This window comes from Trichechus manatus, unplaced genomic scaffold (genome assembly GCF_000243295.1).
Source record: "Trichechus manatus latirostris isolate Lorelei unplaced genomic scaffold, TriManLat1.0 scaffold00282, whole genome shotgun sequence".
Classification (NCBI taxonomy): Eukaryota; Metazoa; Chordata; class Mammalia; order Sirenia; family Trichechidae; genus Trichechus; species Trichechus manatus.
Window position 1 is genome coordinate 74,556 of NW_004444218.1, and position 13,166 is coordinate 87,721.

At 42.8% G+C, this 13,166-nt stretch overlaps 1 long non-coding RNA gene across 1 annotated transcript; it reads left to right on the forward strand.

Moving 5' to 3' along the window:
* The first annotated feature begins 2,395 nt into the window (after positions 1–2,395).
* Positions 2,396–11,025, forward strand: LOC111819154 (uncharacterized). The gene is made up of 4 exons (XR_002822914.1): positions 2,396–2,641; positions 9,889–10,011; positions 10,240–10,357; positions 10,876–11,025. It is a non-coding gene; the product is annotated as an uncharacterized LOC111819154 (long non-coding RNA).
* Positions 11,026–13,166: the final 2,141 nt, after the last annotated feature.

Sequence of the window (13,166 nt, forward strand, 5' to 3'; positions counted from 1 at the left end):
AATACCATGGCTTGGGTCAGGTGCACCTTAGTCCTCAAAGTGACATCTTTGCTTTTTAACACTTTAAAGAGGTCTTTTGCACCAGATTTGCCCAATGCAATATAACATTTGATTTCTTGACTGCTGCCTCCATGGGTGTTGATTGTGGATTCAGGTAAAATGAAATCCTTCACAACTTCAATATTTTCTCTGTTTATACTGATGTTGCTTATTGGTCCAGTTGTGAGCATTTTTGTTTTCTTTATGTTGCGGTGTAATCCATACTGAAGGCTGTGGTCTTTGATCTTCATCAGTAAGTACTTCAAGTCCTCTTCGCTTTCAGCAAGCAAGGTTGTGTCATCTACATATCAAAGGTTGTTAATGAGTCTTCCTCCAATCCTGATGCCACATTCTTCTTCATATAGTCCAGCTTCTCAGATTCTTTGCTCAGCATACAGATTGAACAGGTATGGTGAAAGGATATAACCCTGACGCATACCTTTCTTGACTTAAAATCATGCAGTATCCCCTTGTTCTGTTCGAATGACTGCCTCTTGGTCTATGTACAGGTTCCTCATGAGGACAATTCAGTGTTCTGGAATTCCTATTCTTTGCAATGTTATCCAAAATTTGTTAGGATCCACACAGTCAGATACCTTTGCAAAGTCAGTAAAACACTGGAAAACTTCTTCCTAGTATTTCTGCTTTCAGCCAAGACCCATCTGACATCAGCAGTGATATTCCTCATTCCACATCCTCTTCTGATTTCAGCTTGAACTTCTGGTAGTTCTCTGTCAATGTACTGCTATAACTGCTTTTGAATGATCTTCAGCAACATTTTACTTGCACGTGATACTGATACTATTCGATAATTTCTGCATTCTGTTGGATCACCTTTCTTTGGAATGGGCACAGATATGGATCTCTTCCAGTCACCTGGTCAGGGAGCTGTCTTCCAAATATCTTGACATAGATGAGTGAGCACCTCCAGTGCTGCATCTGTTTGTTGAAACATCTCAATTGGTATTCTGTCAATTCCTGGAGACTTGTTTTTTGTCATTCCATTCAGTGCAGTTTGGACTTATTTCTTCAATACCTCCTTAAGTGGTTGGAATGTTGGCCAATTCTTTTTGGTACTGTGGCTCTGTGTATTCTTTCCATCTTCTTTTACTGTTTCCTGTGTTGTTCAATATTTTGCCCATGGAATCCTTCAAAATTGCAGCTCGTTTCTTTCGCTGAGGCCACATTTTCCAGCTACCAGTCTTTCTTCTTTGCTTCCAACATTTGCGTTCCAATCACCAGTAATTATCAATGTATTTTTATTGCATGTTTGATCAATTTTAGACTGCAGAAGTTGGTGAAAGTCTTCAGTTTCTTCATCTTTGGCATTAGTGGTTGGTGTGTGAATTTGAATAATGGTGATACTAACTGGTCATCCCTGTAGGCATATGGATATTATCCTATCACTGACAGCATTGTACTTCAGGATGGATCTTGAAAAGTTCTTTTTGATGATGAATGTGACACCACTCCTCTTCAATTATTTTGTGTTGATATTGCCTCAGTGAAGAAATGAACTCCTGATGAAGGCATCTAGCTCAGTGCCTTATTTAACGGTGTGGCCCCTGGACCAGCAGCATCAAGCAACACCTGCACTTTGTCAGAAATGCAAATTTTGGGCCCCACCTCAGACCTGCTGAATCAGAATTTATGGACGTGGAGGCTGGTAATCTGGTTTCAACAAGCCCGCCAGGTGAGGCTGATGCACCTTACACGTTAGCATGCATGCACTCAGTACACAATTTGTTGACTTGGAAAGTTAAATGTTTAGGTATACAGCCACCTGACACCCAGGCCTTAGCATGCATTTTATTTTCTGCGGGGGCAAAATGCAAATCTCCTTTCTATATATAATGTGTGAAATGGGTTCTAATTTTAAGGGCCAGCCAGAGATCAAGTTGACTTTTTAAAGTAGGGTGGTCAAAGCCCACCTGGTCACAATTTCGATGTTTACTGAGGGCCTGTTCGGTGCCTACCCTGCTCCACGTGTTGGGAATGGAACTATCAATCCCCGCTGCCTGCGGGTCACTCTCCAGCAACAACCGGGCGGTGGGGGGGCGGGGGAAGGGGGGCTCCCGTGGCCCCACCCCTTCGGACGCTCCGCTCTGCGTGGCAGCCAATCAGAGCGCAGTGCGCACCTGCCTGCCGAGCCATTGGCCCGGGTGTCATCTGCGAGTTAACTGACCCCTTCGACCATGGGCAACAGTGTCCATCCGCCGAGAAAAAGAGGGCCGCGCCCACTTCCGCCTTGCACCCGCGTCCCCCATCCCTCACGGGTTGGAGCCTAAGGCTGCAGGGGAGGGGACAGCCAGCGGCGGTTCAGTCGGGCTAAGGAAGGCGAGGGGCCGTTGAGGGCAGTATTAGAAGACGCAAAGTCGCAGCGCGGAGAGATCCAGCAGCTCCTTGACCCTTGGCGCTGCGGCCAAGATTTAAGAATCAGGTGGCGAGGGGCGAGGTCTGTAGATGTGCGGGTTGCAGAGGCTGTGAGGGGTGGGATTCCGGCGCGCCCACCCCTGAGGTTACTTGTTACTTGCGCCCCTGAGGAAGCGGCTCTCGCCCCGACAACATCGGACATTGAACGTTTGCTTCAGTCGTTCGCCTGGTGAGGCTGCTGTCGCCGCGGGGCTGCGGGCTTCCGGGAGGTGGGCTAATTAAACAGATCCCCTTTTAATTGTCCTCGGTGACGTAAAAGCCTTTTTGGTGGCATTTCAGAACATCTGGCACAGTGAAGCTCCCGCTTATGTGCAACTTTCACCTCCCTGGGGCTCTGGTGCCGGGTCGCTGTGCGTGGGTTTAACTCCAGGTTGGCCAGGTTGCTGCGGGGACAGCAGATCCCTCAGTTCGGGTGGACAGGGCAGCCGAGGCACCTGTGTGTCTCCCCGCTTGCCGCCTCCCCGCTGGGCCAGAGTCGGGGTGGGGATGCGAGCTTAGAAACGTTGACTGCTGAGTTCTGCGGAGTGAACCATCTAGACTAGGAAGAAAATCTTGGTGATGTCAATACCAGCACACTTACGGGACTCTAACGTAACGAAATTATTCAATTATATGTGGCCAGACTCCATTTTAGCCCCTGGATATAAAGGGGAGTAAATCAAAGAAAAATCTTCGTCCTCACAGAGCTTACATTTTAGGGAGGGAGGGGTCGAACAATAAAATAGGTCAAGTAGATCGTGTAATGACAGCGAAGGAGAAAAAAGATGAGGGGGGTGACATTTCAGAGACTGACAGGGAAGGCCTTGCTGGGTGACTTTGGAGCAGGCTTAGCATAAAGGAAGGAGCCAGTCCTGTGGTTTGGGGTGCTGGGGACTTACTAGGCAAAGAGATGAATGTCCACGTGGTGGGGCGTTCCTGGGGTGTTAGAGGACTAGGGAGGAGGCTGTTGTAGCTGAGACAAGAGAAAGAAGATTCACATCATGAATTTTAGCCATCCTTTTATTTGTACGGGTGTTGTCTAAAGCCAGCTGGAACGGTATGTAGCCTCATTTTGTTTTCTGTGGGGTTTGTTTGTTTGTTTTTGCTACATAGATGGACGTCATTTTGGTATAAATAGAAATCATTTCCAGATAGTGTGATTATTGGAAGCACAAACTTACATTCTTACTTTAGGAGTGACTACATAATGGACATAATCTGTCGTCTAAACTGGGATGCTTTTGAAATTGAAAGGGGACACTAATGGTTACATGTAGACAAAGCTGAAAACCAGATTTATACTGGGTAAACCCAGACATACAGTTATCATACCCCCAAATGTGTATTTGATTCTGTGAGTGGTGTACTACAGCGATTCTCAAAATCCCTGCATCAGAATCATCTGGAGGGTGCTTTATTCTGTTCTGATTCAATAGAGATGGGAGTGGGACCACCCCTAGTTTGCGCTTCTATCAAGTTCCAGGTGCTACTGAAGCTGCCAGTCAGAGACCACACTTTGAGAACCGCTGTGCTTCCTTGAACGTATTACCTATTGGAGATGGCAGTTTAATTTATGACTCAGGTTTGTTCCCCTCCCCAGCCCCCCAGAATTATTGCTGTGGTGCTGGACCCTGAGCTAGGTGCTCGGAACACCGGGCTAGTTGCTAAAGACTAAACTGTGATTAGCAGCCTAGTCTGGAGGAGTTCTTAAGTGCGTGTGAGAGAGAAAAGAATTATCATGCAGTGCAGTGATGACAGTCATAAAGGTGAAAACAAAGCTTTGTAGGAAAGGTGAAAGAGATGGCATTCGGGCTTGTCTTTAAAGGATAAACTGAATTCTTCTGCGTTAGTAAGGTAAGGCACTTTAGGCAAAGCCTGTGCCATGGTATATGGTGAATCATGAAGTTGCTTGCGGTTGGTGAGTGGAAGAAAATAATGTTTGCTGGGTTCTAAAGCAGAGATGTCCAAATTTGATTTTGTACACCATCAGTAAGACTTTTGAGCGTATACAGCAATATGCCTAATATGTAAGTTAAGTCTGCATGTATAGCCTTGTCACATATACATCTTATAAAACAAAGTCATTTAAAATGAGATTCAATATATTAATTTTAATATTCTGACACCTCAGTGGATTATCTTGTGTATTTTACTTTGGAAATTCCTCTTATATGGTAAGGGGCAGATTAACCGGTAAGCAAGGTACATGTGGGCTTAATTGTGTTAATTTACTGATCTTAGTGAAGAATTTTCACATGGGTTTTCACAACAGGTGCAATTGTGCGCTACAAATTAGTGAGAAAGCACAAGTACGCCACGCACACCTTGCTAATTGAGTAATCTGTCCCTGTATGGTAAGTTAAATGTGTTTGCTTTTGATCCTGTAAAACACTGGAGTCAAAGAGGTCTTTAAAATTGGAGAATGTCATTAGACTTGTCTTTCTAGGGAGACCACCAGGGAGCAAAGACTTTTAGAAGCTGTTAAAACTCAGGAAAGAAAGAACCTGATTTAAAGCAGAGGGATCTTAAATGTAAATGGTATCCTGTCTTTCTTTCACTATTTAAAATCTTCAGTGGCTTTTCATTGTGCTGAACGTCAAATCCAAGGTCCTTATTATCGTCTGTAGGGCCTGGATAGTATGATCCTTTCGTACCTTAAAGTTCATCAGCTCCCTTCACTCATTATAAGTTAGTCACACTGGACTCCTTTCAGTTCCACGAACAAGCCAGGGTCTTAGCATTTAGGCACGAGTTGTTCCCACTTGTCCAGAGGACTCCCTGGCACCTACCTTCCAGTTCTAATCCCTCTACATCTCAGATTAAAAGCTAGCTTCCTTACAGGCAGTCGTCTTCAGCATGTCAATTAGTTCCTGCTTTGTTTTCGGTAAGAACGTTCTGCTTGCTTACTACACTTTTTAAAATTTGTAGTTATAATTTTATTTGCCCTTCCCACTGGGGATATTTGTTGAATGGTCGCTATGTGCTTGTGTTTTGTTTTTTTTTAATGCTTTACATGTGTTCTCATTTGATCCTTACAATTGCCCTGTGTGGTAGGTTATAACTCTGTTACATGTGAAGACATGTGTCACAGGTTAAGTAGCTTGCTTGAGGTCACTCATGTAAAATGTAAAGAACTTGGGTCAGACAATCTAGCTCTGAGGCCTCTACCTAAAATAACCTGATGATACTGCTTTCACTGCGTAGGGGAGGGAAAAGGGCACTTCTATACACAGCAGCATACCTGATGCCCAGCAACCTGGCTTATAACCAAAAAAAAAAAAAACCGTTGCCATTGAGTTGATTTCAACTCATTAGTGACACTATAGGACAGAGTAGAACTGCCCCATAGGGTTTCCAAGGAACGTCTGGTAGATTCGAACTGCCGACCTTTTGGTTAGCAGCCATAGCACTTAACCACTACACCGCCGTTATAGTAGGCACTTAATAGAAGTTGAAGAAATGGAGAGAATTGTTGAATCAGGTGTAGGGGTAGAAAGGAGTAGTTTTAGAGATAAATGACACAGTCCTTCACTTTAGAGACAGTGGATAGTGATACCACTAATTAGGAATGAAATTATGGGAGATGAATGATGAGGAAAATACTAGTTTTGGTATGGGGAGATCCAGGAGGAATACAGTATGTATGTATCAGAATTATGTAGAGAGCCTGGTACGATGTCTAAGTTAAATGCCCAATTTAATAGTAGATTATATATATCAAATGTAAAAGAAAAAGCCAGTTACCAACATCTTAGTTCCCTAACAGTTTTCACTCCTAGATCTGTTTATAATAAATCAATTGAAAAACAGAAGCTTCTATTTAATTTTACCATTTTAGCCCTACTGTCTAGCACAGTGCCTGCCCCACAGTAAACACTTACTTTGTTGAGTGTAGGCTATAGTCTAGGGGGGTTCCTTTAGTCTCTATTAGGCCAGTAAAGTCTGGTCTTTTTTTATGAATTTGATTTTTTTGTTGTTGTTGTTGTACATTTTTCTCCCGCTCTGTCCGGGACCCTCTATGGTGATCCCAGTCAGAGCGGTTGGTAGTGGTAGCTGGGCACCATGTAGTTCTTTTGCTCCTCGGGGTCGTGTAGACTGTGGTGCACGTGCTCCATTAGTCCTTTAAAGTAATTGCTCCCTTGAGTCTTTGGTTTTCTTCACTCTCCTTTACTCCGGATGGGGGGAAACCACTAGTTGTCTCTTAGATGGCTGCTCAAGAGTGCCAGTTTTGATTCCAAAAATTGTACTTTTTCATTGCATTTTTGCAAAAATGGATTATGTGGATGCCTGATATAAGATTCTTCTACGGTTAACAAGTTTGGTTTTGGTATAGGAAGAAACGGAGAAACAACCTACAAACACATGGCAGATTAGTGTAATACAATTAACATTTCAATTCTGGAGTGGGCCTGGGAAATGGGCTGTTCACTAAATAGTGTTGGGGCAACAGCTAACTATTTAGAAAACAAAGCTGGCTTCCTGCTTTATTCCTTACATTAAATTCCATGTACTCCAAATATTTAACCATAACCAGTGGAATCCATAAGCAGTAGAAGAAATCATGGATGAATGCTAAAATAATCTTGAGGTAGTATAAATTGAATTGCGATAAATATTATCAATGTCATAATCATATCAATACCATAATTTGTTTATCCATTCATCCGTTGATGGGTACCTAGATTGTTTCCATCTTTTTGCTATTGTGAACAGTGCTGTAGTGAACATGGGTGTGCTCTAGCCCAGACATCTCTAAGCTCATCTGCCTGTTGTTCTAAGTGTTTGGCTGTTAAAGACACCTCTCGCTTGCCCAGCTCTGAACGTCTGATATCCCCCAGGCCAGCCCCCTAGTTACTGCTCTTGATTGCTGTGCGTGCATGTGAGTTCCGCAGAAGCAAGAATGTTGCTGTTCATAGGTCCCCAGTGCCTAGACCAGTGCCTGGCACTATGTAGACACTCAGATGTTTGTGAAATGAATGAACAAATAAATAATGAAGAATTTTTAAGCCTCAGACCACCATTGCTTCTCCCTCACCTTTCCATAACCAATTACTTGTCAGAGGCCTTCACTCTTATATCTTGTTATCAGAAATTCCTTCATTTCTCTCCTTTTCTAAGTGGCTGTCATCTTTTTGGGGGGCTCCATTTCTCTAATTTATCTGACTAGCTTCTTAGTGTTCATTTTTGCTGCTTTCTGATCCATTTTCAAACTCATACAAATCTTGAGGTTACCCAGAACAGTTAAGTGGCTTCCAACTGCTCCTGCGTCGTAAGGGCGTCAGTTTTTACCCAGAGAGACCCTGTGTACTCCTCTAGACACACCTCTTGCTTGTCACCCACACTGACCTTCTTCCCTAACCATTGAGCTTTTGGCCATGCTGCTCCTTCTGTCTGAAACACTCTGCACACGTCTGTGCTATAGGTCTTAACTGGACTCCTGCTGCAGGGAAGCTCCTCACACAACAGGTAGCCAGGTGTTTTTAGTAGATATAATTAATTGAAAGGGAATAGGGTTGAGATACTGGAATTGAGGCATTCTTAGGACTTCTGTTACAAATGCAGTTTTAGTAATAAGTGACTTTGGATTAAAGATAATTTCTAGAAAAGACGCAACAGGAGAGAGAAGGGCCTTTGGAGGGGAAGCTTGTGATGAATCAGTTTTAAAAAGAAAAGGTTTAACAGTAACGTTAAACAGAAGTGTGGGTGTAGGGAAGATGTTAAAAGAATTGGTAGCCTTTTTGTTTAGGCCCTAAGCATATAGAAAGGGGTGTCCCAGAGTTGTGAATTTGGGAACTATGCATTTAAGGCCTTTTGGTTAGATAGGGTGTGAGAGTAGGGGCATTTCTGAAATTAATGCCATGCTTCTGCTGTGTGTATGCCCAAGTAACTGACATGGTGTAAGGAGGGTGGCTGTTGACAATTCGATGCCTAATAAAGAGAACAATATTATAAAATACATAATTGTAGTTGTTAGTTGCCACCAAGTTGATTCCAACTCATGGAGACCCCATGTGTGTCAGAGTAGAACTGCTCCATAGTGCTTTCAAGGCTGTGACCTTTCAGAAGCAGATCGCCAGGCCTGTCTCCTGAGGTGCTGCTGGTTGGGTTTGAATGGTGAAATAAGAGTGTTGTCCTTGAAATTTTCTTGTTTGAAATAAGAAGATTGACTTTCTTCTTGGATAATTGGTAAAGAGCTCAATATAGGACAAAATCAAGGAATTTAAGATTCATGGTATCACAGTTCATGAGACAAGTAGCCAGGACCTTTTCACGTGACAGGAATAAGGACCAGGCAGGCACCTCTTTGTCTGTTGATGAGAGAATGAGACTAAAGAAATGGCCATGATGCTATTCTTTTTTTTTTTTTTTTTTGAATGTTCAATGGAGATGTGTGTTTTTTATTATAATAAAAGCTTTAGCTGAATTAAATAGGAAATTAGAATGTTGTTAGAGTGATACAGGAGAAGATAACTAAAGAAGGTCTTTAAAACACAGGACCAGAAGCTCTAGTGAAGATAGTTCAAGAGACGTCTGACATGGTTCTGGAATGGCAGAGTGGAGCTGAAGGCCAGAGAGTTCGTCATAAACCGTAGCCTTAAAAACTTATTTTAAGCAGTGCTTGGGATTAAAGATAATATCTAGAAAAGACTCAGCAGGAGAGAGAAAGGCCTTTGGAAGGGAAGCTTATGGTCAATCAGTTTTAAAAAGGTTCACAGTAATGTGGGGAATCTTAAGATGGGATATCTTAGTATCACTTTTTTTCCGACATACTTTGGACATGCTATCAGGAGGGATCCGTCTCTGAAGAAGGACATCATGCTTGGTAAAGTAGAGAGTAAGCAAGAAAGGGGAAGACCCTCAACGAGATGGATTGACACAGTGGCTGCAACAGTGGGCTCAAGCATAACGATTGTGAGGATGGTGCAGGACTGGGCAGTGTTTTGTTCTGTTGTGCACAGGGTCACTGTGAGTTGGAACCGACTCGATGGCACCTATCAACGATATCACTTAATTGAAATTTGACTTCTTGAAAGTGTCAGGATTTTATAAAAAGTTTTCCTAATTAAAAAGGTCCTGTAGCATGAAAACCTCTCCCCTCCCCCTGTTACTCTTAGAGTGAGATTCCTCTCCTAAGTAAGTTCTCACTGAAGTACGAGTGGTTTTAGAGGAAGGAGGCCGTGGAGAAAGGACTGTTTTGAAAACAAGAAATGGAACTGTGACAAGAAGTCAAGACTTTTAGGGAAAAAGGTGAGATACTCAGTAGAGCATATGAATCATAGCCTGTTTTAGGGGGATTAAAAGTATTTTTAAATTGAAACTGATACCATCCTAGCAGTTACATCAATTCTTAATTAAAAACAAGACAAAACAGTAGCCCACTGGCATGTTACTAAAGACAGTTTCTCTGAATGGTGCCACCTTTCTCGCCTTCAATAGCAATATAACCAGGAAATCACCCACTTGAAACAACCCGTGTTGATCAGTCAAAGAGGAGGAGGGGCCCTGGTGGCTGGTTACCAGGATCCGCCATGCTCATTCCTGAGCTCTGCTGCCTGACAGGTACTCTGGGGACTGTGTGCTGGGAGTGACGCCACTGGACTATTAACCCATTCTGCCCTGGAAGTCCTCTACTTCCCCTCTCCACCCCACGCCCCCAACCCCCAAAAAAACCCTTAAAACTATTTCATCTCCTTGGAATTGTTTTTCACTCATCGCCACCGTACACCCCAAATATTACTAAATTTGACTCTTGTCTTTTTAAAACGTACTTTAATGTTTTATTTAAAGGTCTAACTGATAAAATGCGGAATGATTGTAATGTAATGAAAGACTTACCTGTTCATACAAGATTAACTCCAGAATAAAGGCAGCGCACTGAAGGAAGATTCATTGATTCTATTCATAAGTAAGTTGTCTACATTTCCCTGGGGTATGGTTTTCTTTTTGTGTTCAGTATTTTGTGTGTGTTTTGGAGGTGGCTCTTTTCGGGGGGGAGTGATGGAAAGTGTTTGGGCGGATATGTGCTTTGTGTTTCTCAGTGAGGCTACCATTTGTCAGGGAATAACAAAGTTAAACTGTGTGGTCCATAGCCTTCTAATTCTTTCCTAGAATAAAGTAGTAGAACGGAAAAGAAACGCTCTTGCACCAACCTGTTCTGCCTTTGTTGTATCAAGGGGCTTACTTTGGGGGAAGAGGGTGTTTTGGGCATCAGAGCTTTAAATTAAATACGTCACAAAGGAAAGCATGGATGTGATGAGAGAAGAGTGGATTGTGCTTGTGTATTTTCTAGCACGCTCACTAGGGTTTCAATCCTGAGAGGAACATGGAAGTATTTCATACACTAGAATAGGTCTCTATTTACGTATGTCTCTTAGTTCTTGTTATTTCTTTGGGTTGAATGGTGTCTAAATGTTAAATTTACAGAGATGACAAATGTTCAGCGGGAGCTTCAAGACTGGGATTGGAGCTTTGACTCCAACTTACTGTCCTCCCGAGAAAGAATTGTGCAAGCAGAAAAGATTTCACCAGGGTGGAAAAACGGTAAGGTAATTTTTAAAGTTGTCAAGTGAGATTTGGGTCAGATTTGCAATAAAGCAAGTAGGAATTACCTAGTTACATGCCAGCATAGTCCTGTCCCACCTTCTTCTCCCTACTGTCTCTACTCTCCCATCAGTGAATGTGAGCAACCCAGGATTTCAGAAATGGGTCGATTCCAGGAAGAGAGAATGTGGAAGCACTGGAGAAATACATAGCCCGCGGCTTATCATAACCTGAGTTATTGAAATTGAGGCATAGAAGAATTCTGACTGCCTGATTGGGTTGACAGTTTGCCTGCTGCTAACATGAAAAACTCTCAATTTATTTGGCTTCATTTTTTCTCGGACCGTTTGTTTGTAGGAATACATATTAAAGACTGTGCTGCCTTTTATGTTGTATCTTCAGGAAAAATAGAAGCAAGTATGCTAAAAATTTTCCATAATTGAAGCTGTCTTCAAGTTCCAAAAGCGAAATTTTTTTATAGAAAACTCCTGCTTTCTAAATGTTCAGGGAATAACAGTCTAATCATGTAACTTAATATTTTAATGGCAGTTGTTTTTATTAATCTCCACAGAGATAACGAAAACTGTATCACCCTAGGTAAGTGTGGTTGGGGAGCGTGGGTGGGGAGGCGGGTAGAACATGTGAAAATCACCAGGCTCTTTTCTTCTGTGATAAATATCACCAGGTCGCTGTGCTCTGAGTTATGTTAGTTTTCTGCCTTGCTGTCAGATGTCTTTGCAGCTTGCTTTTAGTATCTGATACTATGACCAAACGCAGTGGGTTTGCTACCTGTACTCTGGTTAAGAATAACTAAGAGTCAAGCAGATTTAAAGCAAGGCATAGTTTATTACTCGCAGCAAGTAAGGAGACGGGGGATCCTCCCCGAAAGTACTCTCTCTCCAAACAAAGGGCTGGGCATGCAGTTTTATACTGCGTGGGAAAGGGGAAGTCATACATATCCATTAACTTCATATATATTCAAAAAGGGGTCGGGGTAGGATTTTGGCACAGAAGTGGCTGACGGACTTCTCACTTCTGAAATGGGCTCGGTCACCGCTCGATGATGTGTGTCCAGTGATTTTGGTTCCTAGGCAATACTTATGGGATGAGGCCATCTGATGGTCAAACCTGGTCTCTTACCATGCATGCCCAGGATTTTAGTTCTAATTGGCTGATCTGAAAGACAGCTACAAGTGGACAGATTAGGAGGAAGCAAACAACATTTGCACCATTGTTCTTCTAGAAAAAAATATTAACCGACATAACTTGTCGTTTAAGGCCTTTTCCGTCCCTAGCTGGTCACATCTCCCCACTGAGAAATTCACACTCCTCCTTCTTGAGGGGTTTAGGGACAGAGGTCCCTTCTTCTGAAGCTGCTTCCTGCTGATAAGGATTGCAGGGTTCTATTGATTAGAGGAGTGGAATTCTCTTGCTGCCTGAGCTAAGCTATTGTATTTTCTACACATCTCTAAAGGCCTTTCATAGGGTGGCTGTGTTTCCTCTTGATCTTGGTATGGAATGGGTTGGAATCCTTGAGCAGCCATCATCTGAAGGTGAAACTTTTGAAGTCTGGAAGTAATGAATTTGACCAAGTTGAATAAACAGGGACCAAAGGGGAACTATAGGAAAATAGCGAATAAGGGTCCCAGGAGAGGTAGGAACCATGTGACAGAGGGAAGCACATTTTTTACTGCTTGCCATATGTCTTGGGTTCCTGATCCCTGGTTAAACTTATGAAGCCACTCAGCCTGGTCAAGTAGATTTTTTGCTCTAATTTCTACCTATCCTGTAGTATTGACATAGGTACAACAGCTAGTGTTGGCGACTGCACAGACTCCCCTCTGCTCGGCCAGAAGGAAGTCCAGAGTGATTTGATGATCTAAGACAACTTTGGCCAGTGAATTTAGGGCTAGGTTGAGGGCTCTAATTCCTTCCCCTGAATCTTGGGCAGCTGTCTCCATGATTGCAGTGATGTTTGATATTACTAATCTCTGATACAGGAACCTGGCTGTGGTTCCTGCGATGGTTCCAAGGAGGGCTACTATCCCTGCTATCATTAATCCTTTTCCTCTTTCTACATGATTAGGGGCTCTATATAGTTGAATGAGGTCTGGGTTGGGATGAGCAAACCCAATGGTACATATTCCATTTTCATGTAATGGTTTGATGCATGC